Source organism: Urocitellus parryii, chromosome 1, assembly GCF_045843805.1.
Source record: "Urocitellus parryii isolate mUroPar1 chromosome 1, mUroPar1.hap1, whole genome shotgun sequence".
Classification (NCBI taxonomy): domain Eukaryota; kingdom Metazoa; phylum Chordata; class Mammalia; order Rodentia; family Sciuridae; genus Urocitellus; species Urocitellus parryii.
The window spans coordinates 75147740-75174215 of NC_135531.1; positions in this window are offsets into that span (position 1 = coordinate 75147740).

Genomic DNA, 26476 nt, shown 5'->3' on the forward strand with positions numbered 1-26476 from the left:
ACACTCTGACTGAAGTGAGATGAAATCTCAGTATAATTGTATGGGGCTTTTAAGCAATGATGAGAGATGCAGCCTCATTAGTGGATTACTCCAATTCATAGATTAATAATTTGAATGGACTACTGTGTAGTAACTGTTTGCTGGTGAGTCATGGCAAGAGGAAGGTCACTGAGGCCCTGGAGATTTTATCTTGTTTCTAACTCTCTAATTCATTTTCTCTCTCTCTCTCTCTCTCTCTCTCTCTCTCTCTCTCTCTCTCTTTCTCTCTCCCTCTCTCTCTTTCTCTCTCCCTCTCTCCCTCTCTTCCAGTCTGTCATGAGTTGAGCAGCTTTCCTCCACCCCTCCTTTCTGCCATGATGTTTTGCTTCACCTCAGGCCCAGAGCAGTGAAGTGAGCTGATTATGGACTACACAGCTCTGATTTTGAGCCGAAAATAAACTTTTCAACCTCTAAGTTGTTCTTGTTAAGTTTGGTCACAGAAATGTCTTTCAACGCTTCCCTTATTTTTCTTCTTGATTATCAGATTATTTCTTCTTAAATCAGATTGTCTTTTCAAGGATATTTGTATGGCAAACAACTATGGAAGATAGAGATAGTAAGTCTATCTAGAGCAAAAAACAACATGCTTACTGCCCAATATCAGAATTTAAGTTCATAAAGTTTGGGATCCCCACCCTAAAATTCAACCCACTTCACATGCACATATTCTATGGCCCACTATACATTGCATTGTAGAAATTGGGACTTGGAGAACCAGCACAAAAACTACCAATACTCTAGTTATTGATACTTCAATACTCCTTCACCACTAATCCAGGAATCTTGTGTCCCATAAAACTGTATCAGGTTAGCTTATAAGTAGAGAAAACCTGAGTCTTCACCATTCTCAACAGTAAGAGATGGGCTGTGAGGAGAGAGGGAAAAAAGTGGGAAGTTCCAATGGTGGCAAACACAGGTAACATTAGCTAGGGTTCCACCACAGAAAGAGACTAAATTACTTTGAGTGAAAAATATGGAGAGATCTTCGACCTTGGCGATACAATCAAATGCTTCCTAGAAAGTCAAGAGGAAGGAGCATGGAAAGTATGCATGACTAGATATGAAAGTTGTGGCAGGTGCCAATCTGAGAAAGGAGGCAGGTAGAAATTAAAGTACCTTTTAGATGCTGGTTAGTAAATAGAAATAAGGAAGTAGAAGAAGAATAGAGTCACACTGAATCAAGGTAGTATAAGGAATCAGAAGATGCACCATAAAAAATGTAAGAGCTGCACTCAATAACTAAATAAAGGCCCCTTCTCTCTATAGTGACAAAGAAGGGAAAAATTAAAACTGAGGTAAACCTAGTAAGTCATCCATATCCCTTCCTAACCTAATATCCTCTTTTCCAGTGTGCATGCAAAATTGACATCTATTAGGTTCCAAAACAAAATAAAAAAGGAGAAAAAAGAGAGAAAGCAGAGCAACTTTAATAACTCTATTAACTATAAATAATGAAAATAGTATTTTTGTGGACACAGTGTAATAAATTCAAATTAATAACAAAATCATAAAAACAAAAACATTCTTTCACTTAAAAAACCCAGGGAGATCTAAGATGGCTGGCTAGAGGGGGACTGCATTCTGTGTCACTCCTTGATCTGGGATTCAAGCAGTGAGAATACTGTTTCTCTATGAGCTATTAGAGGACCCCTGACAGCTGCTCCTGCACAGGAATCCCTGTCACTGTGGCTGTGCAGGTCCCCAGGCCTCGGCATTAGTGCAGGACCCAGAGCCACTTGCCCATGCGGACCTCTGGCTGCCACACCCAAGCAGGACTTCTGGCATCAGCACAGGTGCAGGAACCCTGACTGCCCACCTACACAGGAATCCTAGCTGCTGCTCCCATGCAGGACCTCTGGCCACCACTTCCATGTGGACCCCATCTACCTTTCTGGGGCTCCCTGACCCCCCACCTCCATCTTGGGATAAAGCAAGTCCCCTACCATAGTCCCCTACATGCAGTGGCCTGCACCTAGGGACACTGAATAGTGTCTGGAGACAACCACCAGCCACAATACTGCACATCACAGAGCTGCATCTCTGAACCCACTCCCAATACCACCACCCAATTCAACCTGACCTGACATCCCATCTCTGAAAGCACCCACCTCCATTTTGGGACACCTTTGTTGCAATCTTTAGTTGGGGCAACTCCCCGATTGGGACACTGGCTGGGGTCTAGAAACAATATCAAGGTAGCTGTAGTCCCCAACTCCTGCCTCTCCCGTGAAACCACTATACCAGCACAGTGTGCAGCAGCTACATGGCTATTCCATAATTCACAAAACCTGGGCCTGAACTGCCCAATACAAAATAGCTCTCCCTGACAGGTGTGCAGCTCCCAGAGTGCAGCCCACAAGACCGCTGGAGAGAAAGGTTTTTGATTGGAAAGTAGAAAAGGACCAGGTGAGTGAGATACAGTTTAGAGACTAAATTAGAGACCAGAAATTGTGAGATCTACAGGTGCTATAAAGTGATAAGACCAGGTGCCCACATCACATGAATAGGCCCCAAAAGAGATCCTTGGGGTGCAGTGTCTCATCAGGGACGGCAGGTGCTATATCCCATGTCCAGGAATTTCACATCCAAGCAACCCTCCCACCCTAATAGCTTTCACCATCCTGAGGGGGGAGATACCAGCAAACAACAGACAATCCCTCCTATTAGATGAGAATCAAAGCAGAAAAGATACTGAATTCCATAGAAAACAACCCTTGTATTTTCCTTCTAGATTTTTTTCTTTTCTCTGTTTTTTCTTTCTTTTTCTCTCTCTTCTCCCACCCTCATATTCCCCAACTTTTGTGAAACCAAGATCTTTTCATGGATTAGGCTACTTAGGACTGGGATGTCAGAATAGTATAGTACAGTTGTGTTATATATTATTTTTATCTCCTATTTTTACATTTTTTATTTTTCTTAAGTTTGTTTTTTGTACTCTCTCTTTTCTTCTGTTACTAGCCAACTTTTTTAGATTCCTCTTTCTTGATCCTTAAGATCTCAAAACTCTATAAATTCACCTCCTACCTCCTTAACATATCATCCTATATTCCACCCTCAGTTCTCTTTTTTTCCATCGTCAGAAACTGTAAACCCTTTTGCAAACCTACTGCTTATATTGTAGATAATAATTGAACTCACCATTTATATATATTGTGACAAAACCATGAACATCTTAATAGGAGCTATTTGGTTTAAGGCTGTATAATGTTTGTATTGAGATCTGTTAATATTGAAATATTTTTCCCCCTTTAAGAGCAAGTATTAGAACCATGCAGGGACTATAAGCCTATAGTGTAAAAACTGAAACACCTTGGATCTGCAGTGCTAGTAGGGAAGACACACAAATAACATGAAAAAAGAAGGGAAGAAAGTACCTTAAACAAACCAAGGTACTACATTATTAGAATTCATGGCTAGCTACATGAATACTACAGAAACAAGCAGGGGTTTCTATCCTCATATCAAAGCAGAAGAAAGAGTAAGAGTTCAGGATGTACATAATTAAAATGTTCTGTGAACTAAAGGATTATATAAGAGAGCAAATACAGGCAGCAAAAGATCATTTTGATAAAGAGCTACATAAGCAAATATAGGAAGCAAAGATTACTTCAATAAGGAGATGGAGGTCCTGAAAAAAAGCCAAACAGAAATCTTTGAAATGAAGGAAACAATAAACCAAATTAAAAATTCAACAGAAAGCATCATCAACAGACTAGTTCACTTGGAATACAGGACCACAGATAATAAAGACAAAATATATAAACTTGAAAATAAAGTTGACCTCACATTGAAGACAGAATGAGCAGAACACTCAAGAATTAAAGGATAACATAAAATGCCCAAATTTAAGAATTACTGGGATAGAGAAAAGCATAGAGTTACAAACAAAAGGAATGAATAATCTATTCGATGAAATAATATCAGAAATTTTTCCAATTACATAGAATGAGTTGGAAAATCAAATACAACAGGCTTACAAGACACCAAATGTACAGAAGCACAACAGATCTACACCAAGTCACATTATAATAAAAATGCCTAGCATACAGAATAAGAAGAGAATTTCAAAAGGCACAAGAGAAAGGAATCACAGTACATATAGGAGAAAAAAAAATTAGGATATCTGCAAATTTTCCAACCCAGACCCTGAAAACTAGAAGATCCTGGAATAACATATACCAAGCTCTGAAAAAAAAATGGATACCAAGCAAAAATCTTGTATTCACCAAAATTAAGCTTTAGATTTGACAATGAAATAAAAACCTTCCATGATAAAAAAAAAGTTAAAAGAATCTACAACTAGAAAGCCTGCACTATAGAACATGCTCAGCAAAAATATTTCATGAGGAGAAAATGAAAAACAATAATGAAAATCAGCAAATGGAAGTATTACAATAAAGGGAAAAACCAATCAAAGAAGAAATCAAGTCAAGTTAAAAACCAAAAATAATTTAAAAAATGACCAGGAATAAAAATCATGTCTCAATAAAACCCTGAATGTTAATGGCCTGAAAAAAAGAGCCAATAATATGCTGCTTTCAAGAGACTCATCTCACAGGAAAAGACATCCACAGACTGAAGGTGAAAGATTGGGAAAAAACATACCACTCACTTGGACTACAGAAACAAGCAAGGGTTTCTATCCTCATATCAAATAGTCTTCAAGCAAAAATTAATCAAAAGGGATAAAGAAGGATATTACATATTGCTTAAGGGAATAATACAACAATAAGCCAAAACAATTATAAATATATATGCCCCAAATAATGGAGCATGTACATTCATCAAACAAACTCTTCTCAATTTCAAGAGTCAAACAGACCACAACACAATAATAACACACCTCTTTCATTATTGGATAGATCTTCCAAATAAAAGCTAAACAAAGAAACTATAGAATTCAGAAATACAATCAATAACTTAGACTTAACCAACATATATAGAATATTTCATCCATCAATGAGTGAATGCATTTTCTTCTTGGCAGCACATGGATCCTTCTCTAAAATAGACCATATATTATGCTACAAAGCAACTCTTGGCAAATACAAAAAAGTAGAGATACCACACTATATTATATCAGATCATAATGGAATGAAATTACAAATCAATTATAAAATAAAAAATAAAATCTGTCCAACACCTGGAGACTAAATAATATGCTATTGAATGAACAATGGATTACAGAAGACATTAAAGAGGAGATTAAAAATTTTTAGAGGTAAACAAGAACACTGATACAACAAATCAGAATCTCTGGGACATTATGAAGACAGTACTAAGAGGAAAGTACACTGCATGGAGTTCATTCTTTAAAAGAAGAAAAAAGTCAACAAATAAATGACCTCATACTACATCTCAAAGCCCTAGAAAAAGAAGAACAAATCAACACCCAAAGCAGTAGAAGACAGGAAATAATTAAAATCAGAGCTGAAATCAATGAAATTGAAATAAAAGAAACAATTGAAAAACTTGACAAAACAAAAAGTTTGTTCTTTGAAAAAATAAATAAAATTGATAAACCCTTAGCCATACTAATGAAGAGAAGGAGAGAGAAAATTCAAATTGCTAAAATCTGTGATGAAAAAGAAATATGACAAACACTACAGAAATACAGAAAATAATTAGAAATTATTTTTAAAATTTGTACTGTAATAAAATAGTAAATATCAAAGGCATCAACAAATCTCTAGAATCATATGATTTATCCAACTGAATCAGGATGATACACATGAGTTAAACAGATCATCAAGCAATAAAATAAAAGATGCCCATCAGAAGCCTACCAATTAAGAAAAGCCCAGGACCAGATGGATACACAGCTGAGTTCTACAAGACCTTCAAAGAAGAACAAATACCAATACTCCTCAAATTATCCCATGAAATAGGAAAAGAGGGAACACTTTCAAACTCATTCTTTGAGGCCAATATCACCCTGATCCTAAAACCAGACAAACACACATCAAAGAAAGAAAACTTTAGATCAATATCTCTAATGAACATAGAACAAAAATTTTCAATCAAAATTCTGGCAATTCAAATACAAAAAACATATAAAAAAGATAGTGCACCACAATAAAGTGGGGTTCATCCCAGGGATGCAAGATTGGTTCAACATACAGAAATCAATAAATGTAATTCATCACATTAACAGACTTAACGATAAGAATCATATGATCATCTTGGACTGGGGTTGCGGCTCAGCGGTAGAGCACTCGCCTAACACATACAAGACGCTGAGTTCGATCCTCAGCACCACATAACAATAAATAAAGTAAAGGCATTGTGTCCAACTACAACTAAAAAATTACTATTAAAAAAAGAATCATATGATCATCTCAATAGATGCAAGAAAAGCATTTGACACAATACAGCACCCCTTCATGTTCAAAATACTAGAAAAATTAAGGATAATAGAAACATATCTCAACATTGTAAAAGCTATCTATGCTAAGCCCAAGGCAAACATCATTGTAAATGGAGAAAAATTGAAAGCATTCTCTCTAATAACTGGAACAAGACAGGGATGCCCTCTTTCACCACTTCTATCTAACATAGTTCTTAAAACTCTAACCAGAGTGATTAGACAGATGAAAGAAATTAAATGGTTACAAATCAGAAAAGAAGAACCTAAACTATCATTATTGCTGATGACATGATTCTATACTTAGATGATCCAAAAAATTCTGCCAGAAAACTTCTAAAACTAATAAATGAATTCAACAGAATCTAAAATCAATACTCATAAAGCAAAGGCATTTCTGTACATCAGTGACAAATCCTCTGAAAGATAAACTAGGAAAACTACCCCATTTACAATAGCCTCAAAAAAAATAAAAACTTGAAATCAACTTAAGGAAAGAGGGGAAAGTCCTCTATAATGAAAACTAGAGAATGCTAAAGAAGGAAATTCAAAAGGACCTTAGAAGATGGAAAGATCTCCCTTGTTCTTCGATAGGCAAAATTAATATTGTCAAAATGACCATACTACCAAAAGCACTATACAGATTTAATGCAATTCCATTCAAAATCCCATTGAAATTACTCATAGAAATAGAAAAGGCAATCATGATATTCATCTGGAAAAATAAGAGACCCAGAAGAGCCAAGCAAGAAGAGTGAAGCAGGTGGCATCACTACACCATATATACTATAGAGCAATAGAAGTATAGAAAAATGGCATGGGATTGGCACCAAAATAGACTTGTAGATCAATGGTACAGAATAGAGGACACAGACACAAACTCACATAAACAGTTTTCTCATACTGGACAAAGACACCAAAAACATACATTAGAGAAAAGATAGCCTCTTCAACAAATGGTGCCGAGAAAACTGAAATTCCTTATGCAGCAAAATGAAATTAAGCCCCTATCTCTCACCATGCAAAAAACACTCAAAGAGGATCAAAGACTTAAGAACTAAACCAGAGACTCTGTGCTTAATAGAATAAAAAGTAGGCCCAAATCTTCATCATGTTGGATTAGGCCCAACTTCCTTAACAAAAACACCTATAGTGAAAGTAATAAAATCAAGAGTCAATAAATGGGATGGATTCAAACTGAAAAGCTTCTTCTCAGTAAAAGAAATAATCAGTGACGTGAAGAGAGAGCCTACAGAATAGGAGCAGATTTTTACCACACACACATCAGATAGAGCACTAATCTCTAGGATATATAAAGAATTCAAAAATCATAACACCAAAAAAAACCCAAATAACCCAATGGGCTAAGGAACTGAATAGACAGTTCTTAGAAAATGATCAATAAATAATTGAAAAAAATGTTCAACATCTCTAGCAATTAGAGAAATGCAAATCAAAACTACTCTAAGATTTCATCTCACTTCAGTTAGAATGGCTTAAGTCTTAAGTTATTAAGAATTCAAGCAACAGTAAGTGTTGGCAAGGATGTCAGGGGAAAGACATGCTCATACATTGCTGGTGGAAGTACAAATTGGTGCAACCAATCTGGAAAGCAGTATGGAGATTCCTTGGAAAACTTGGAGTGGAACCACCATTTGACCCAGCTATCTCACTCTTTGGTTTATACCCAAAGAACTTAAAAACAGCATACTACAGTGACACAGCCAAGTCAATGTTTATAGCAGCACAATTCACAATAGCTAAATTGTGGACCCAAACTATATGCCCTTCAATAGATGAACAGAAAAAGAACCTGTGGTATGTATACACAATGGAATATTACTCAGCATTAAAAGAGAATAAAATTATGACATTTTCAGGTAAATGGATGAAGTTGGAGAATATCATGTTAAGTCAAGTAAGCCAATCCCCGAAAAACAAAGGCCAAATATTTTGTCTGATAAGTGGATGCTGATCCATAATGGGGGTGGGAGTAAGGCAAAGGGAAGAGGAAGGGAGGGGGCATGCGGTTAGGAAAGATGGTAGAATGAGATGGACATCATTACCCTAGGTACATGTATGAAGACATGAATGATGTGACTCTACTTTGTGTACAACCAGAGAAATGAAAAATTGTGCTCCATTTGTTACTATGAATTGAAATTCATTCTGCTGTGATGTATAGCAAATTAGAATAAATAAATAATTTTTTTAAAAAAGAGAGAAAACCCTATTAAATAACTCTTGGGTGAAATAAAAAATGTAAAGGTAAATAAAGAATTTCCAAATAATATAACTATCCAAATCAGTGGGATGCAACTAAAGTTGTGCTCAGAGAAAAATATATGGCTTTATTCATATTTAAATTAATAAAAATGAAATAACATAAATAAGACTCACTTCTAATTCAAAGGTAGAAAGAGAACAAAAGAATAACCAAAGTGGAAAATATAGAAAATAAGAAAATAAGAAAAAATTAATGGAATTAGAATAACAAAACTAAGTCAACTAATAAATAAGGTTGGTTCTTTGAAATTTTTAATAAAATACATGCAACCAGTAGGTAAACCAGAAAAAAACACATGAGAAATTACTTGTACTCAAAACAAGAAATGACAAGGAGGAAATAATCAGAGAAAAAAATATTTAAACATAAGATATTACTCTATACAGATAAACTTAAAAACAAAGAAACTGATATTAAAATAATACAAATGACTTTGAAGGAAGAAATGAAACTATAAAAGTTGTTCAAAACTACAAAAGTCCAAGAGAATTTCTCAGGTAAAATCAAATAATTCCAATATAAACTATTGCTGAGTAGGAAAATAAAGTTTACAAAGCACTTCTGATTTTTTCTGAAATTAGTATAATATTTATACCTAACCTGGTAAAAACTACACAAGAAAAAAAAGGCTGAAGTCGAACTTTATTTATAAACATACTAATTTTCAAATGCTGCTGTAACAACATGCCACAAACCAGCTTAACAACATAAACTTATTTATACACAGTTCTGGGGGCTAGAAGTTCAAGACAAAGATGTCCACAGGTTTGATTGCTCCTAGGTGTCTGTTCTTGGCTTGCGGGTGTGCATCTCACTGTGTCCTCATATCACCTTTTTTTCTGTGCCCATATCTCAAATGTCTCTTCCTCTTGTTATGAAGACAACCAGTCCCATTGGATTAGGTCCCAACTCTTACAACCTCCTTTAGTTTTGTCTCTTTAAAGACTAATTTCTGAACAGTGACATGGGCAGGGGGTTGGGGGGTTGTTATGTCTGCAATATGCATTGAGGGAAACATAAAAAAATGTACAAATCATTCATGGCACAGAAAAAAATGATAATATATCCTTTATTGCAAAATACAGTATATTCTAGGACTAAATTCATCAGCCAAAAATGACAGGCTGTTTCCCTTTGATATGGGCAGTCTCATCCCTAAGAATCTATTTTGTAGATGTTTCCCCACATACATAAAACAGCATCTGCACAGTTATTGATTGAAGTATTTTGTAATAAGAATGAAAACAAACCAAATGTCCATCAGTAGGAGACTATATACATCTACATCTATGGTACATATACAAAACTATGGTATATGTACAACAAATGAAGCCATAAACAAAATGAGAAAGATCTCAACATGATGACATTGAATAGTCTTCAGGATATGTTGTTATATGAAAAAACAAGTTGCAACATGGTGTACTTAGCATGCTACACTTTGTATAAGAAAGGAAGGGAGAAAACATATGTGCACATATACATAAGTATATGAGAAAAAAGAAAATATATACACAGTAACAGCAAGAAGGTAGAGATAGAGAGTATAGACACACATACACATTCTTGTTCACTTTTGAAAGCAAGGACGTCTATAAAATGAGGTAAAAGAGAGTAGAGGATCTGGACATAAATTTGGCTTCTCTGAGTATGTCTTCAAATATAACTTTGACTTTAAAATCATTTCAATATTTTACTAATTGAAAGAATAATTTTAAGACAAAAAAGCACACTCTTAAGTTGAGAAAATGAAACAAATGAACCTAACTGTGCATTAAATTGATAATATAATCAACTAGAAGAATTTCAAGCTTCTTATAAATGAAGTACTCTGTTCATTCTTTATGTAATATATCCTAAAGATAATAAAAAAAACAGCAAAGGAATTTTAAATTTCTCTCAATAAGTTTGTTTTTTATAGCAGTAATGATGGTGTAATTTCAAAAATAACCAAAACTAAATTCTGCTGTTCTAAATAGCGTGTCAGATTTAAATTTTGGTACTTCCTCAGAAATGGCCGATCTGTGAGGGACAAGCAATATAATAAGGAGAGGGGGCATATGAGTAGGGGCAAAAGCCAAATCCTTCATCAGTGTGAGAAGAAAGAAGAAAACTGTAAAATCTTTTCTTTTTTACCTTGAGTCAAAAAAATTCTAAGGCTAAGAGGGACTGGAAATGAACCAAAAATGAACCCAGGAGCTCAGGGCCGGTCTGGGCAATGTAATTAGACCCCAACTTATTAAAAACAGGGGCAGAAGAGAACTTACAGAGCTTAACTAATGTATTAGTATCTGCTTTGGAGGGCATGGCACTCTGTGATTCCATTTCCTGGCTACATGAAATTATTCTAACCTAGAAAGACATCTCTTACTTTCCTAAATAAGAATGAATGATGGGCTGGGGTTCTGGCTTGGAGGTAGAGTGCTTGCCTAGCATGCGTGAGGCACTGAGTTCGATCCTCTGCACACATAAAATAAAATATAAAGATATTGTGTCCACCTGTCACTAAAAAATAAATATTTAATAAAAAAATTAACGATAAAAATTAAGCAATGTCTCCATATTTATTTGGATGTGGAATCCAATAAAATTAATCCATACCTATGGCTTTCTAGAGTTACCTTTTTTTAATATTTTATTTTTTAGTTGTAGTTGGACACAATACCTTTATTTTATGTACTTATTTATTTATTTATTTTTATGTGGTGTTGAGAATTGAACGCAGGGCCTCCCTTGTGCTAGGTGAGCACTCTACCTCTGAGCCACAGCCCCTGCCCCTAGAGTTATCGTTCTATTTTGGAAGTCACACATACCACAAAAAAATAGGTATAGAATAAGTGAATATTTGGGGTGATAGGGATTAGAAAACAGATTAAGAATGAAATTATCTAAAAATGATTAAGAAAGATTACATATAATTTAATTTTTTAATTCTAAAATTCCAAAATGAGATAGACTCAGTTTTATTTTATTTCACTTAGTTATTTTTTGGAACGTTGAACACAATTGAGAAGCCAAATACATTTTAATGTAGGTGTCAAAAGGTGAATGCACTTGTAGACTTCAAGAAGAAAGACAGTAGGAGGGCAGGGTGGCTCAAACCTGTAATCCCAGCAGCTCTAGAGGCTGAGGTAGGAGGACCACAAGTTCAAAGCCAGCCTTGGCAAAAACAAGGGGCTAAGCAACTCAGTGAGACCTTGTCTCTAAGTAAAATAGAAAATAGGGCTGGGGATGTGACTCAGTGGTTGAGTGCCCCTGAGTTCAATCCCTGGTACCCCCCTACACACACACACACACACACACACACAGAGAGAGAGAGAGAGAGAGAGAGAGACTATGAATCAGAAAAAGAGAAATAATAGCTCCTTAACTCTAAGCATCACAGATCAAATCAAATCCTGACTAATTCTAGGCATCTCATTTTAAAAATGATATTGATAAAGTATAAGTGATTCAACATTATTATCTCCCAGGCTTGACCTCTTCATCATCAATTATCTGTCCTACAATTTTCTTTGGCTATCTACTCAGTGCGAAGAGAATTGTCTATAGTTGATCTGTGTGGACTGTTTCATACTAAATACTGGTTTTCAATACTGGGTGCACATTCAGGTACGCTTATATTTGAAATCTACTCTAAAATAATTAAAAACAACAATAGAGCAATGATAAGGGGAAATGGCAGTGATTTTAAATTCCAAGATATTTCCATTGTTCAAAAATCAGAGTAACTACCCTCAACAGATCCTGTTGGTCTATTCATGAGCTGCATGTCCAGGGATTAGTATTTCTCTAAAAGTATCTATGAGATTTAAGAGTTATTCTTTCTGAATTCAAGTATTTTCAAATTCTGATTAAAACAAAGTTGAAAATGTATTACACTTCCTAGGAATTATATTCTTAGTACCTTCTTCAGAACATCATTTGACATGAATTATATAAACATCATTTATCCAAGAAGTGGGGGAGGGTGTGTCTGAAAGAATACTTGAGTAATACTTTCATAGATGCCTTCAAATCTAATCATATAAATAAAAGCAAACAAGATATTTTTCCATGTTGGAAACTAAAAGTATTCATTGATTTACATATAAACATTTCTAATAAGAAAATGACCTAGTACCTACCTTACTGCAACATTTTATTCTTAAAAATAAATATAAGAAAGCTGTTTTAGCAAAATATTTTTGAATTACAAACATGTACTGTAAGGTTAAATGTCTTAGAGGAATGAGAAGGAAAGTTAGTCAACATGCTGATAGAAGAAGACAGAAAGCATGTAATTAAATGTAAAATAAATATATACTTTGTTGTCTTAAGAATGAAGCCAGTGTTCAAAACTATGGTAGATCTTTTAATCTGTTGCTATGCCAACAGAAAAAATCTAAAAGGATCCAAGAAATGGGACAATTTTCAGGAATATAAGCACAACCTATTTCAGATAAGTAAAATCATATTCATATTATTCCCCTAGGGAACATAGTCTTGAGGGAATTAGTGCAGAATTAATTGATCAGGTTTCCCACTCAACATGTCAGTCAGGAAGCACAGAATCTCACGCTATATTTTTCTGAGATCTAGATCTGGATTTAGGTTAAACTTTTTGAGGATTGTGGGAAAGACTGTCCCCCAGTTAGTAACTAGTAGGTCAGAATGTTTCTACCATTTTCAGACTGATTAACACACACAACAAGAGACAAGTTCCATAAATCTTGACCTGCATTTCTCAGATAATTCCAACATGATATAGTTTTCAAATATAAAAACATCTTAATAAAATACATCTCATATGCAAATTACCAGTAAGCTTTCTGAACCAAACAAAGACAGACATTATTTTTCCTGAGAAGAAACAAAGATTAAAATGAAGGATGACCTGAAATCTATAAATTATAGAAATAAAAATTATAAGATCACTTAAATTCTATTCATTTAAGATAATATTTTAACAGGCTTTTCAGTACAATGATTGACTTTTCCAACAGCTTTCTCACAAGTAAATATAAACATTTCTTTATGGAAAGTTAAATGTAAAAGTCAAATGTAAAAATAAATGTAAAGATTAAATATAAATGTAAAAATACATTTAGAAAAGCATTTTAATATATCCAGAGAGTTTTCTCTTAACTGCAAACAAGTCAGGAATAGACTGCCTCAGCAAAATAAAGATAAATTTAGTTCAGCTGCCTTTCCTGAAGGTATTCCTATAAAGAAAGAAATATGTAATTCACAGTAATTAAAAAGTATTTTCAATTAAATGCCTGTCTGTGTGGATGAGCCTGCCTTATTGTCTATGAGAGGGAAAACAAGCTACTTCATCTTCTTTTCAAATGTTTATTTTTAAATGACTTCATTATCAAATGGAGATACTATGCTGTGAACTACAATTCTATATCATATAAAAATTTTGTTTTAATCTGTAGCTAAGAAAATATCAGAAAGTGTGTAACATGAGGGGAAGTACTATACCTTTTTTTCCCACTAAGTTTCTTTCACGTATCTTTAATTTTTGCTAAACACTTGGAGTTGAACAGATCCAAAGATACACAGTTTGAGCTCATCTCTAAGTCCTGAGCATACTCTTGCAGAGAGAGAAAGATTACCTACTGAGTATCACTTCCCCTTTGCTTTCTGAAATGTGGATCTCTAATATTGCTTACATTTATATTATTGACAGCTTTGTCTTTACATTAGCACCCTTCAGCTAATGCGACTATACATTTGCATAAAAATATAAGCTCTATTTACACCTGCTTCTGTATTTATTGTCCATCATTTTTAGACTGTCTAGATTTTACAGGGTACAATTGTAACTATATCTTACATTAGTTACCACACATATGAGATTTGATAAGTATAACCAATCACCATATCCTTAAATTGCCTGATTGTATAGTCCTATGTCATAAACTGTGTACCAAAAATCAGTAGCATTTTGAGAAATGTTAATTAGGAAACCAAGTCAAAAAAATGTTAAGTGATTTGTCCAAAAACCTCAAAGGTCTAATGATAAAGATTAAACCCAGACGGTCTAGCCCTGAGACCTACATACTGAACTACTTTGCCTCTCTATTACATCATACAAAATTGTATATTGTAGGTGTTAAGAGTTAAAGAGAGCAATGAGAATAAAGAAAAATGACTCATAATAGAGGGACCATGGAGTAAATGTTTCTCACTTTGGTTGGCTATATTTTATGGTAATACAGGTTTGCATGGGGCCATGGGAGTTTGTTTCTTCTTATTGATCTTGGTTGAAATGTTATATTCTAATTAACTCAACCACTGAAATAATATCATCCTATATTGACATAGTAGTTCATTTTCCTTTACTAAGTCTTTTTACAAAAGATAGCAATGATCTTTTGTAAATATATATATGTGTGTGTGTGTGTATATATATATATATATATATATATATATATATATACACTATATATTTGCTATACATGACAGCAAAATGCATTTCAATTCACAGTATACAAATGGAGTACAATTTTTCATTTCTCTGGTTGTACACAAAGTAGAGTCACACCATTCATATCTTCATATATGCACCTAAGGTAATGATGTCCATCTCATTCTCCCATCTTTTCTAACCCCATGCCCCCTCCCTTCCCCTTCCCTTTGCCCTATCCAAAGTTCCTCCATTCCTCCCATGCTTACTCCCACCCCTATTATGGATAAGCATCCACTTATCAGACAAAATATTTGGCCTTTGTGTTTTGGGGATTGGCTTACTTTACTTAGCATGATATTCTTCAACTCCATCCATTTACCTGAAAATGTCATGATTTTATTCTCTTTTAATGCTGAATAATATTCCATTGTGTATACATACCACAGGTTCTTTATCTGTTCATCTATTGAAGGGCATCTAGGTTGTGCCCACAATTTAGCTATTGTAAATTGTGCTGTTATAAACATTGACTTGGCTGTGTCACTGTAGTATCCTGTTTTTAAGTCCTTTGGGTATAAACCAAGGAGTGGGATAGCTGGGTCAAATGGTGGTTCCACTCCAAGTTTTCCAAGGAATCCCCATACTGCCTTCCAGATTGGTTGTACTAATTTGCAGTCCCACCAGCAATGTAAAAGTGTATCTTTTGGGCTTCGTTAGTGGCTCAGTAGTAGAGCGTTCACTTAGCTGGTTTGAGGCCCCGGTTTTGGTCCTTAGCACCACATAAATCAATAAATAAATAAAATAAAGATATTTTTAAAAGAGTATCTTTTTTCCCACTTGTATTCTGAATAGCTGCCATTCTGACTGGAGTGAGATGAAATCTTAACTTTGATTTTTAATAATCTAATTGCTAGATTTGTTGAACACTTTTTTCATATATTTGTTGATCAGTTGTATATCTTCTTCTGAGAATTGTCTGTTCTATCCGTAGCCTATTTACTGATTGGGTTAATTGGGGTTTTGTTTTTTTGTTCTTTTTTTTTAGAAGACACAGACAATTCCACATAAATACAGTTTTCTCATACTAGACAAAGGTGCCAAAAACATACATTAGAGAAAAAATAGCCTCTTTAACACATGGTGCTGAGAAAACTGGAAATCCTTATGTAGCAAAATGAAATTAAGTCCCTATCTCTCACCACGCACAAAACTCAACTCAGAGTGGATCAAGGACCTAGGTATTACACCAGAGACCCTGAGCCGAACAGAAGAAAAAGTAGGCCCAAATCTCATCACGGTGGGTTAGGCCCCATCTTCCTCAACAAGACTCCTATAGCACAAGAAATAAAACCAAGAATCAACAAATGGGATAGATTCAAACTGAAAGGCTTCTTCTCAGCAAAAGAAACAATCAGTGAGGTGTATAGAGAGCCTACAGAATGGGAGCTCATTTTTACCACACATACATCAGATAGAGCACAAACCTCCAGGATATATAAAGAACTCAAAAAACTTAACACCAAAAAAACCCAAAAACCCCATCAATAAATGAGTGATGGCAATGATCTTGAGAAGAAAATCTCCAAAGGCACCAGAAAATGTAAAACTGACTCTGGAGACACTTTGGGCACTGATATTATAGACTGGAAGACTTCTTGTGGAAGTGATAATTGAAACCATAGGAATAGACTAAACTATTACTGAGGAAAAGAAAGAGGAGCTAGGTGACACCAGGAAAGCTGTTGAAGTGTGTGGGCTAGGAAAAGTGAGAAAAACTGATTAATATGGAGAGAAGTGATTGCAGGGCCAGAAAGAGAATAAGATACCAGGAAGAAAAAAAAAAAAACTGGAGGACTGAATAATCAAAATGCCAATGCTACAGTTTTTAACATAGAAAAAGAAAACATTCATGTTTCTAAACAAATACAAAAAAAATTTTTTTGTCCACATGGATTTTTTAAATGGAAGTTATTTGTTGTCATCCAGACTAGGAAAAACACTCCATAAAACGATTGTCAAAGAGTACATATAACCAAGCATGAAAATGCATACCTGTAATCCCAGCAACTCTGGAGGAGCATTCCAAGTTCAAGGCCAGACTCAGCAACTTAAAGAGACTCTATCTCAAAATAAAAAATGAAAGGTACTGGGCATGTTGCTCAGTGGTAAAGTGCACATGGGATTGCCCAGGTGCTAAAAAAAATAAGAGTACACATGGATTTGGAGACCCTAGGGAGGAAAAAAAAATTAAAATATGCTGATTTTATAGGAATACTAAACATGATAATATTTTATTTTATCCAAAACACATTTAAAATGAAGGCCATCATTTTCTTTAAAAAATATAATTCTTAGAGTGGTATGTCACATGCCATCGCCATTAGTCAAAATGTAGTTATGGTGCATCTGCAGCTATAAGCATATGCTAAAGTGGATATTTTTCTGGAACAAGTAGAAATTACCAGAAGTAAGAGAGCCCTGGCCTCTCAAAGCACCTTTTCAATAAAATAAGCACCTGACCCCCCCCCAAAAAAAAATGAGTTTTTTTTTCTCCAACTCGGACACATTCACAGATCTTATCACCCCAACAACTCACAACTCACTAAATTTTTAGCAATTTTAACACACACACACACATACACCATATCCCAGATGTTACAATTATACTTCCCTATTTGATAACATATATTAAAGGCAGACTTGAAGTAGCAATTATGCATTAAAAATAAAATACATTTGAATTTTTTAAAAACAAGTTCTTGCTCTTTCCTCTGTACAAAACCAAAACAGGAATATCATAAAGAAACTCTTTTCTCTGTTTCCTGTTTAATAGCCATACTCTCATTCCTTTTTTGTGCTTCTGTTATTCTGTGTAAAATTGAATATATACATTGCATTGATTTCTCTTGTTAATGATAGCAGCATGTATCCTGGAGGGTTTCTAGCTAACCTGTTTCACCTGTGGCAGTTTTAGGTAAATCACAGATTAGAATTTCTATACCAATCTAAATGGATCCTTTCTCATCTTGCCCCTAGGCCTCTGTGGTATGGAATTCATGGTGTGTTCTGATGGTATTCGGTGATAAGGCAGAGCAAGATTAGATGTGTTCTGAACTGTATTCATGCTCTCTCCTTTTAGTTGCCTAGGAGAAGGAAGAAATCTTTAGAAAAATATTTCAGAAAATCTTTTCTGAATTGATATGTAGTGCATTTCTCCTTTTTTATACAAGGTGACAGTGTGTGTGAGATGTAAAGATGAGTTTGCTCAGGCAATTACCCCTTGTTGATAGCAGATTATTTCCTCTGGCAAACTCGAAAATAACTTGTTGGTGTATAAGTTACTGCTGTTCTGGGGATGTAGTAATTTACTCTCCTGCCTTTTTTATGAGCACATTTATTTTAATCAGTAGAGTTCAGAATAGCTCTTTTTCATCTAACTCCATCTCTTTTGGAGTTATGCACCTTCTAACATATAATGAAGGAAGGTCCTTTTCTGTACACAGGAGAAAAGAGGTATGATATATTACCAGAGAAAATGGTCTTTGCACAGGAACTCATATCCCATGATCTTTTCTTTCCATGTTAAAAACACAGCGTTTATTCTCTACAGCTCTAGCCTAAATTATTTTTCTGATGAAAACAATGTCTCTCCTCACAGAGTAACTCAACATTATCTTTCATTGTGGGGACTGATAACATAGAGCAGTTACACACACAGGATGGAGGAGAACATAAAAGAATTTAGGTTGGTGAAATCGACAAAACTTAAGAAATACAGCTGGTTATATCTTATTGAATGCCTATAGGATAAAAGCTAGCTGGAGAGCTTTACATCCTTCTCCATTTTGCAGATTAAAGAGGAAAGAAGAAAAAGACTTTTCCATAGCACCAAGGAACTTTGATGGGGCTCAAACAAATATTTTACTAAGATGTTCACCTATCCTGCTAGTCCATTAGCCTTCCCATTAGATTTTGTTAATTCTAAGAAATAGATAAAACAAAATTTGTTTTCTAACGTATTTCCCTGGCTGGCTAAGTCTAGATGAAGCCAAATGCTTTACTGATGATGAAACTTGAGTACATAATAAAGAGGTGAACCATTTATTTTTCCTTGGTTACATAATAACAATGACAAGATTAGGACTCCACCACTTGCGTCTATTCTGGGGAAGGGAAAAGTTTAACTGAGGGAGCACAGATATTAACAGCTAAGAGTCTGGCTTCTAGACAATACATGCTCCTGACCACTGGTTAGTCCATTGCCCCAGCCTTAAAACATGGAGCAGCCATTCCCCTCCATCTTGAGTATTATTAAGAGGACTAAGGAAGACTGGAGCATAGAAATATGTAACTTTCTTGAAAGAAAAGAACTATAGCTTAAAAGCACTATTTTTTGTGCTTGTCCAAAGAAATTTTTTGTTTAGGTGCCAACAGAATATCAGAAACACTTTTCTTGCTAAGAATGAAATTTCAGAGAAAGAAAAAGATCAAAACCTACAGGATTATTTCCCACAAATAGTTCTGGGACTCTTTTATACTGAAAATATCTGGGAGAGTCAGTGGCTTAAATAAAATAACTATTTTAATTTATAAAGACAATTCAACAAATATCTACTTTAGTGATTTAATATTCTTACCTGCATCTATGTGTTATATTATAAAAAATTAAATAGAGTAACAGGAAATTTTTTTTCTTGGTACTGGAGATTGAACCCAACAGCACTTACTGAGCTACATCCTCAACCCTTTTTTATATTTAATCTAGAGACAAGGTCTTGCTGAGTTGCTTAGGGCTTTGCTAAGTTTCTGTGGCTAGCTTTAAACCTGTGATTCCCCTACCTTAGCCTCCCAAACCACTTGGATTACAGGCATGCACCACTGTACCCAGCAGCAGGAAAAAAATTTGAGGGTTTTGTTTTTTTTTTTTTTTTTTTGGTTGTTGTTCTTGAATAACTAAGTAGAAATTCTCATATTTGTCAAACAATAAATTTGCTTTCTGTGCCTAAGGTAATTGTACAAATCTATGCCAAAGCAAGAATGCATGGCATATGTTTTTAATATTAGAAAAGTAGTGAGTTCACAAATCTATTATTCATAACACACTGTCATCAAATCTGGAAATATGTACTGAACAGGTGATCAGTTCTCTTACATTCTAATATTAACTCTCTATCAATAAAAAGTAGAGAATGTAATTACACATAAATACATATATAGATACAGAATTATTCTTGAGATTAACTTGTTCAACTAGTTAATTCACAATAAAACTGAATGTTATAAAATTTAAATCATGTAGGCTTGTCCATCCAATTTTCTATGTGTATAAAAATATTAAATTTTAATATATTACCTATACCATTCCTATTATTTGACTATTATTTTAAAAAATTAAATTTAAGTGAGAATCATTATATTATGATGAAATAATTGTCAAACACTTTACCTATTAAGATACCCAAGTATCATATAAATAAGAGCAGCTAAAATATTTAATGTGGAATTTATGAGAAATTAAAATTTCTAAGGTTTATTATGATTCCTGACCAAATGAATTTGAGAATAGAATTTCATCATAAAGGTTTCAGGAGAAAAAGGAACAGTAGATAAAATAATACAAAAAGACACTTTGTATAAAGGAGAACAAAATCACATCTCATTTCTCAAAAAATATAATGTGAATAATAATAAATCACCTCTGGAAAAAAAAAGAGTTTCTTTTTCTCTATTGTTGAATCTACTCTTCATCACTTTAGTAACCAGTTTTGTTAACTGAGAGCTGGTTGCCTACGTGAATCTGGTCATTTTAAGCCCAACCCAACTATATCAAATATAAATGATCATCTGCAAGAGTGAAATACTGGTGCTAATAAAATTTAAAAGATATAATTGGCCTGACAACTTTTTATTTTTACTGTAGCAACCTACAAGCAGGAGATATTTACATACAAAAAAAATTAAAATTGCATAAATTGAAAAGATGTTTCTCTATGATCAGCACTAATTTAGATTACTTGACACTGGTGGAAGAAGAGGGACGGGCTTAAATACCATTAGCTGCATTATGATCTGATGAAAAGGCAAGTGAATTTTTGGATAGGGTAGAGGCAAGAATCAAATAACTTTATTTTATGCATCTTGCATCAAAAAATAACTTTTAGCAGCAGAAGTTAAGGAAGTATGGGTACAGACTGGGAATCTTCTGAGAAAGAGATTGTGCAACAGTGCAACACCCGGAGTCTGGATGATAAAGAACAAGCTACAACTATTGATGCTTTCTCATCCTTCCTGTTGTTTTCTGAGCGTTTGTGCTGGGTGATGCTTGGAATCCTCCTCAGGGTAAACTCATGTAAAGGAGGAAAAAAAAAAAGGCTACTCAGTAACACAGAGAATTATCTCTGAAGTCTGGCAGCTTGGTTAGAATCCTAGGATCACCCCTTACCGGCTGGTTACCTTAAGCAGTTTTAATCTTGGATATCCCTTCTAAGGAAGAAGAAAAAAATGAAGGAAGGGTAACAGGAGAAGGTGAAGGTAAAAGAAAAAATAGTTCCCTATGTTTAAAAATGAGTAATAACCTCATTTGAAGATAAAAAAATTCTTCCATATAAAATGCTTAGAATGTTATCTTAAGATGGTGCGTTCTCAGACCTCAATAGATGTCAGCTATCATGGCAAAAGCAGTCAGTAAACAAATAAAGCAAAAGAAGCAATGGTGAAATGTTCTAGTGGCAGAAAGGCTGAAGTAGTTTTGAAGGAGGCAGCATAGTACAAAGAAAACTTTTAGAAAACTCTTTGAGTTTTATCCATTCTGGTTCTGCTTTTCCCTTGCTGTGTGGCCTAGGGTAGCACATTAACATCTGTGCAGCTCCTGGTCCTTATCTGGTAACCAAAGAGTTGCAACTGGATGATTTCTAAGTTCTCTCCCAACTTGTCTATTCGTCTGCTCTGCCCAGGGAAGAATAATCTGGTCGCTATTGCATGGTCTATATTGACCAAAATGAGTCTTTCTTATTTGGGCCTTTTCTACTTCTCAAAGGATCAGACAAGCAATCAGAAACATGTGGAATAGAATTAGGCCATCAAATGAAATGTCATTTAGTTCCTACACTCTCAAAACCGCATGTGTATGTTCTTATGCATCTGTACCTTCAAATTATAGACTCTAAAGCATGATGTCCCTTACCTTGGTGCTCTGGTGCTCTGACAGAATAAATTCCCACCACATAGTGAATTTTTAAATTGAGATGTTTATTCTGTTTCATTATAATGTGTAAATTGTTACTTTATACTCGACTGCCCAGAGGTAAATTGAAGATGTGTATACAAAGTGAAACTATTCCCTTAATAAAATCACTGACATGTTAAGAGGGTTCCCATTTTAGTTATTTATGCTGTTTTCTTTCATTTTTAAAGATGACACTACCCTTTATTACACATTCTGAATGTGTATGTTATACTTGTACAACACATTTTCTTTCCATGACCCATTAAAGTAGCATAATGCTTTCTATATTCATGCATCTCTTAGCACACAACCTATGGTTTTAAATATTTTTGCATTCTTTCTCAGAGGGGAAAAATGGGCTTTGTAGTGAAGAAAACAACTTGGCCAATTATGTCATTTTTATCTCACTTTCAGTTTCAACCTAGCATTATCTTAGGCTTAGTAGTAACAAATGATACAATGACAAATAAATTCTGACATTCTCTGCATAATCTACATTCTTGGCCAACAAATCTTCATTTACCAGCCTCTTCAGAAATGTTTTTTAAAAAAGAAAAGAAAACCTCAAATATGACTGCCAATCTAACCCATTCCATTCTGTGTGTCATGCTGCCGAAGCAGCACTTGGAATCTAGAAGTACCAAGTGCCACAATTCATCTCCTTGTGACTCATGGCACCAGATGACAAGCAAGCCTCTGTCCTTCAGCAGCATCAGAAACAGTGGAGGATCCATGTGGGTGTTCGAGGCGTTGTGAATAGATCTAGTGGGAGGCAGGAGTCCAAGCCTCAGGCTTCCTGTGCGTACCACCATCTTGACAGATGGCATATTCTTGGCCAGAAGCCAAGGACCTTGGTCACCCAGTGAACTTTCCCTGACTCCATGCCGTCCATATCCCAGACATCCAGAAACACAGGCCTTCTCTATGAATCATTCAGCTGGAAGCTGCCTCTGTGTATGTGTGTGTGTGTGTGTGTGTGTGTGTGTCTGTGTGTGTGTGTGTGTATGTATGTTTTGAATGAATGTTTGTAAAGGTATTTTGCCTAAACCAAAGTTAGAATGTTTAGTACTTTGTCATACAATTACTCGATTACTGTGAGTTGTATCAACACAGAAAGTGTGTTTTATAATTCAGTCCTAATGAATTTTTTGACCCATAAATCAATAAACCTGTTACAGTCTGAATAATAATATTTGCTTCCTGAAAGCATGTATGATATCAACAAGGTCGCAGTTTACTGTCATTTTTAATAAGGAGGGAAAAAACCATACTCAGGGGGCATTTAACATATTTTGACAAGGTGACCCACAATTATCCATTAACATTGTATTTGTCTAAGCCGTACTGCATTGATATGCAGGGACCATATAATAGTTCATTGATGTCCCACTTGGGGGTAGAGAATAAGGCAAGTGGGACCTTTCCAAGGTCTTTCACAGCCAGAATGCATCTTGCTATTATTGTATTGATTAAACATTTGGATAGTTAATCAACACAGCTCAGCCCTTTTAACCTGCCATATGCAGTATACAAAAAAGGAAAAAAAAGAAAGAAAGAAAGAAATGCTTGTAATAGAAGCCATGAAGATATATTTTTCTTACTTTCAAATTTCACAGAGAAAGTATATATTTTCAGAAAATAGGACTATTGTAAAATGTTGTAAGACATTCAAGGTGGTCTTGAATTGAAAGACTGGGGGCTTTTCTGGACTGTTTTTGTTTTTCTTATGTCTCAACATAGTACAGGGGTTAAAATCTCACACTTTTGCCTGAGCTGTGTTCTTTGTGCTCTTTTAAGTTTGGTCCATGCTTGATTTCCTCTTTACATAGAATGTTTCTGAAATTCAAAACTGGAGGCTCCCATGGGGGGCTCACTGGTTCATTTCTACCCCTAGATTTGCCAGTCTTGTCACATGTACTACATACCATGATTGTGTCTTTGCTTATGGTTAATTGCATGCTTGTTTCCTCTATTATGTACATAAAAGTAGGAGGATCTACTCTTAACTTCACTTCTCTTCATTTCCTCTGGTAAAGCTTTTGCTGTTGATTGATTTGGTGTTGTATTTTGTTTTTTTGCTTTTTTGTTTTTTGATACCTTAACAATTTTAATCCTCCCTCATGAGATCCCCAGTCCCAGCCATCTTCCTCCCCAGCTTCTTGCCACCTGGTAAGGAATAATTTTCACCAGTCCCTTCACATTCCACAACAGAGATCTGTTTTGGATGTCAAATAATAGGCTCAACTCAACATACGTAATAGTTCATGTACAATTGTGTTTATTTATACTCTAAATTACTTCACCTGTTTATTCTTAACAGTTTTGAACGTTTTACTTAAATCGCTTTTTTTCCAGTAATGTTTAATCATGAGAGTCATCAACTGCAATCAGACCCATTTGATCATAATATCCAAGATGGGACTTGGAAATGTGTACTTTAATGAATACCTGGGGCGATTTTTAGGATCAGGAAAGTCTAGTGTCCTATGATTTAATCCATTCTTCATTTTTTTTTTCTTTCTGTAAGGCTACATACACCCTGTTGAGTCTTAAAAATGCATAGTAATAAGAGTTTCATCTGATTAGTTACATTATTGAGCACATACAAGTTTGTGCTGATTTATACATATTGTCTTGTTTACCTTGCTGCTAAGTTCCTTCCATCTGGTTTTGGGTTTTATGGTTGGGGTATATGTGATCATTTGTGTGATGCACTACATAGATTATAATATCTATTTTGAGAAAAGACTCTCTTTCATTTCTGGCTTTGACAATGCAAGTTGCATTGTTGCGGGTTGCCATATGGAGAGGGTCGTGCGTCAAAGCAGAGAAGGTGGCCCTCCACCAACAACCAACAAGAAACTGGGATCCTCGGCCTGCAAAGAAATGAATGGTGCCAACAGTCATATGAACTTGGAAGCAAATTCTTTTCTGAGTGAGTGTCAGATGAAATTGCAGCCCTAGCCAACACTATGATTAAAAATTTATATGACCTTGAAGCAAAGAACCCAGGGAAAATTGTGCCCAGACTCCTAACCCACAGAAATGGTAAGGTTATAAATGTGGTGTATTACTTGCAGAGTTTTTAGTACTATTATTATTCAGCAATAGACAGTTTATATATGATATTTTTACTTTATACTCGTTGTTATTTTGAGTCCCCTTGCCTTTTGAAATTTGGAGTTCTGACTTAATTACATAACTACCAAGTGCTACCATCTTAATTTTTTTACCATCATTCTGCTTTTATGTTCTACTCTATGTACTTTGCACTATAGGTACTTTGTCTACTCATGTTATAAAAGTTACAGAACCTACTTTCTCCTAAAGAGGCAACCTCATCATTCACATGCTAGAAGAGTATAAATGAGTTTGTTTTCAGAGGTCTGGGTTAAAAAGAAATAACGGAGACTTTGTTGTTTATCAAATCAAGAATAATAAGCCATTTGTATTTAAAAAATGACATTCCAAATCCAGATAGTTAAGATTTACTTACAGGGTGCTTCTCTTATAATTTTTCAAATTCATTAATAGCTTCTCTTTGTATCCCGAATTTATTATGACCAATAGGTGTACATTTGAAAAATACCTAGTTGCAGAAGGGCCTTCAAGCATAAAGTGAAACAACTGACATAACCATAAGAAAGCATTGCCATTGTCTGTGTGTTATCTTAATCACAGAGAGGAGGAGGGTACAAGGAGAGGGGAGAGAGGACATATAAAATGCATGCACTGCAGCAAACTCATGATCACAATGGTTCCTCGGTTTGCTAAAAATAGAGATCCCATTGTGTAGTAATTATCTCCCTAAAGGTCTGGAACAAGATGAGAATCTTGCTCAAAAATAGGTCACTATTAACTGGAAAATATGATTTTAGTCTTAAAAGTAAGACTAGAAAATTAGTGGTGGGCATTAATTTCTTATTTATGAAAGCACTTTGGGAGCAGGGTCCGTCGAGTCTTATTTCCTTTTTATGGAAACAGACACCATTATTCAATTTTGTCCTGTCTTTTTATTAATAGTTGTAAAACATCCCCGGGGAGTTCCAAAGCTTCAGGAGAAACCAGGAGTAATACAATACTTCTACACCTAGGTGGCTCTCGCTCAGTCTTCCCATCCAGAGGAAGCCCAAGAAAGACTGCTAGGTTGTCTCTGCCTTC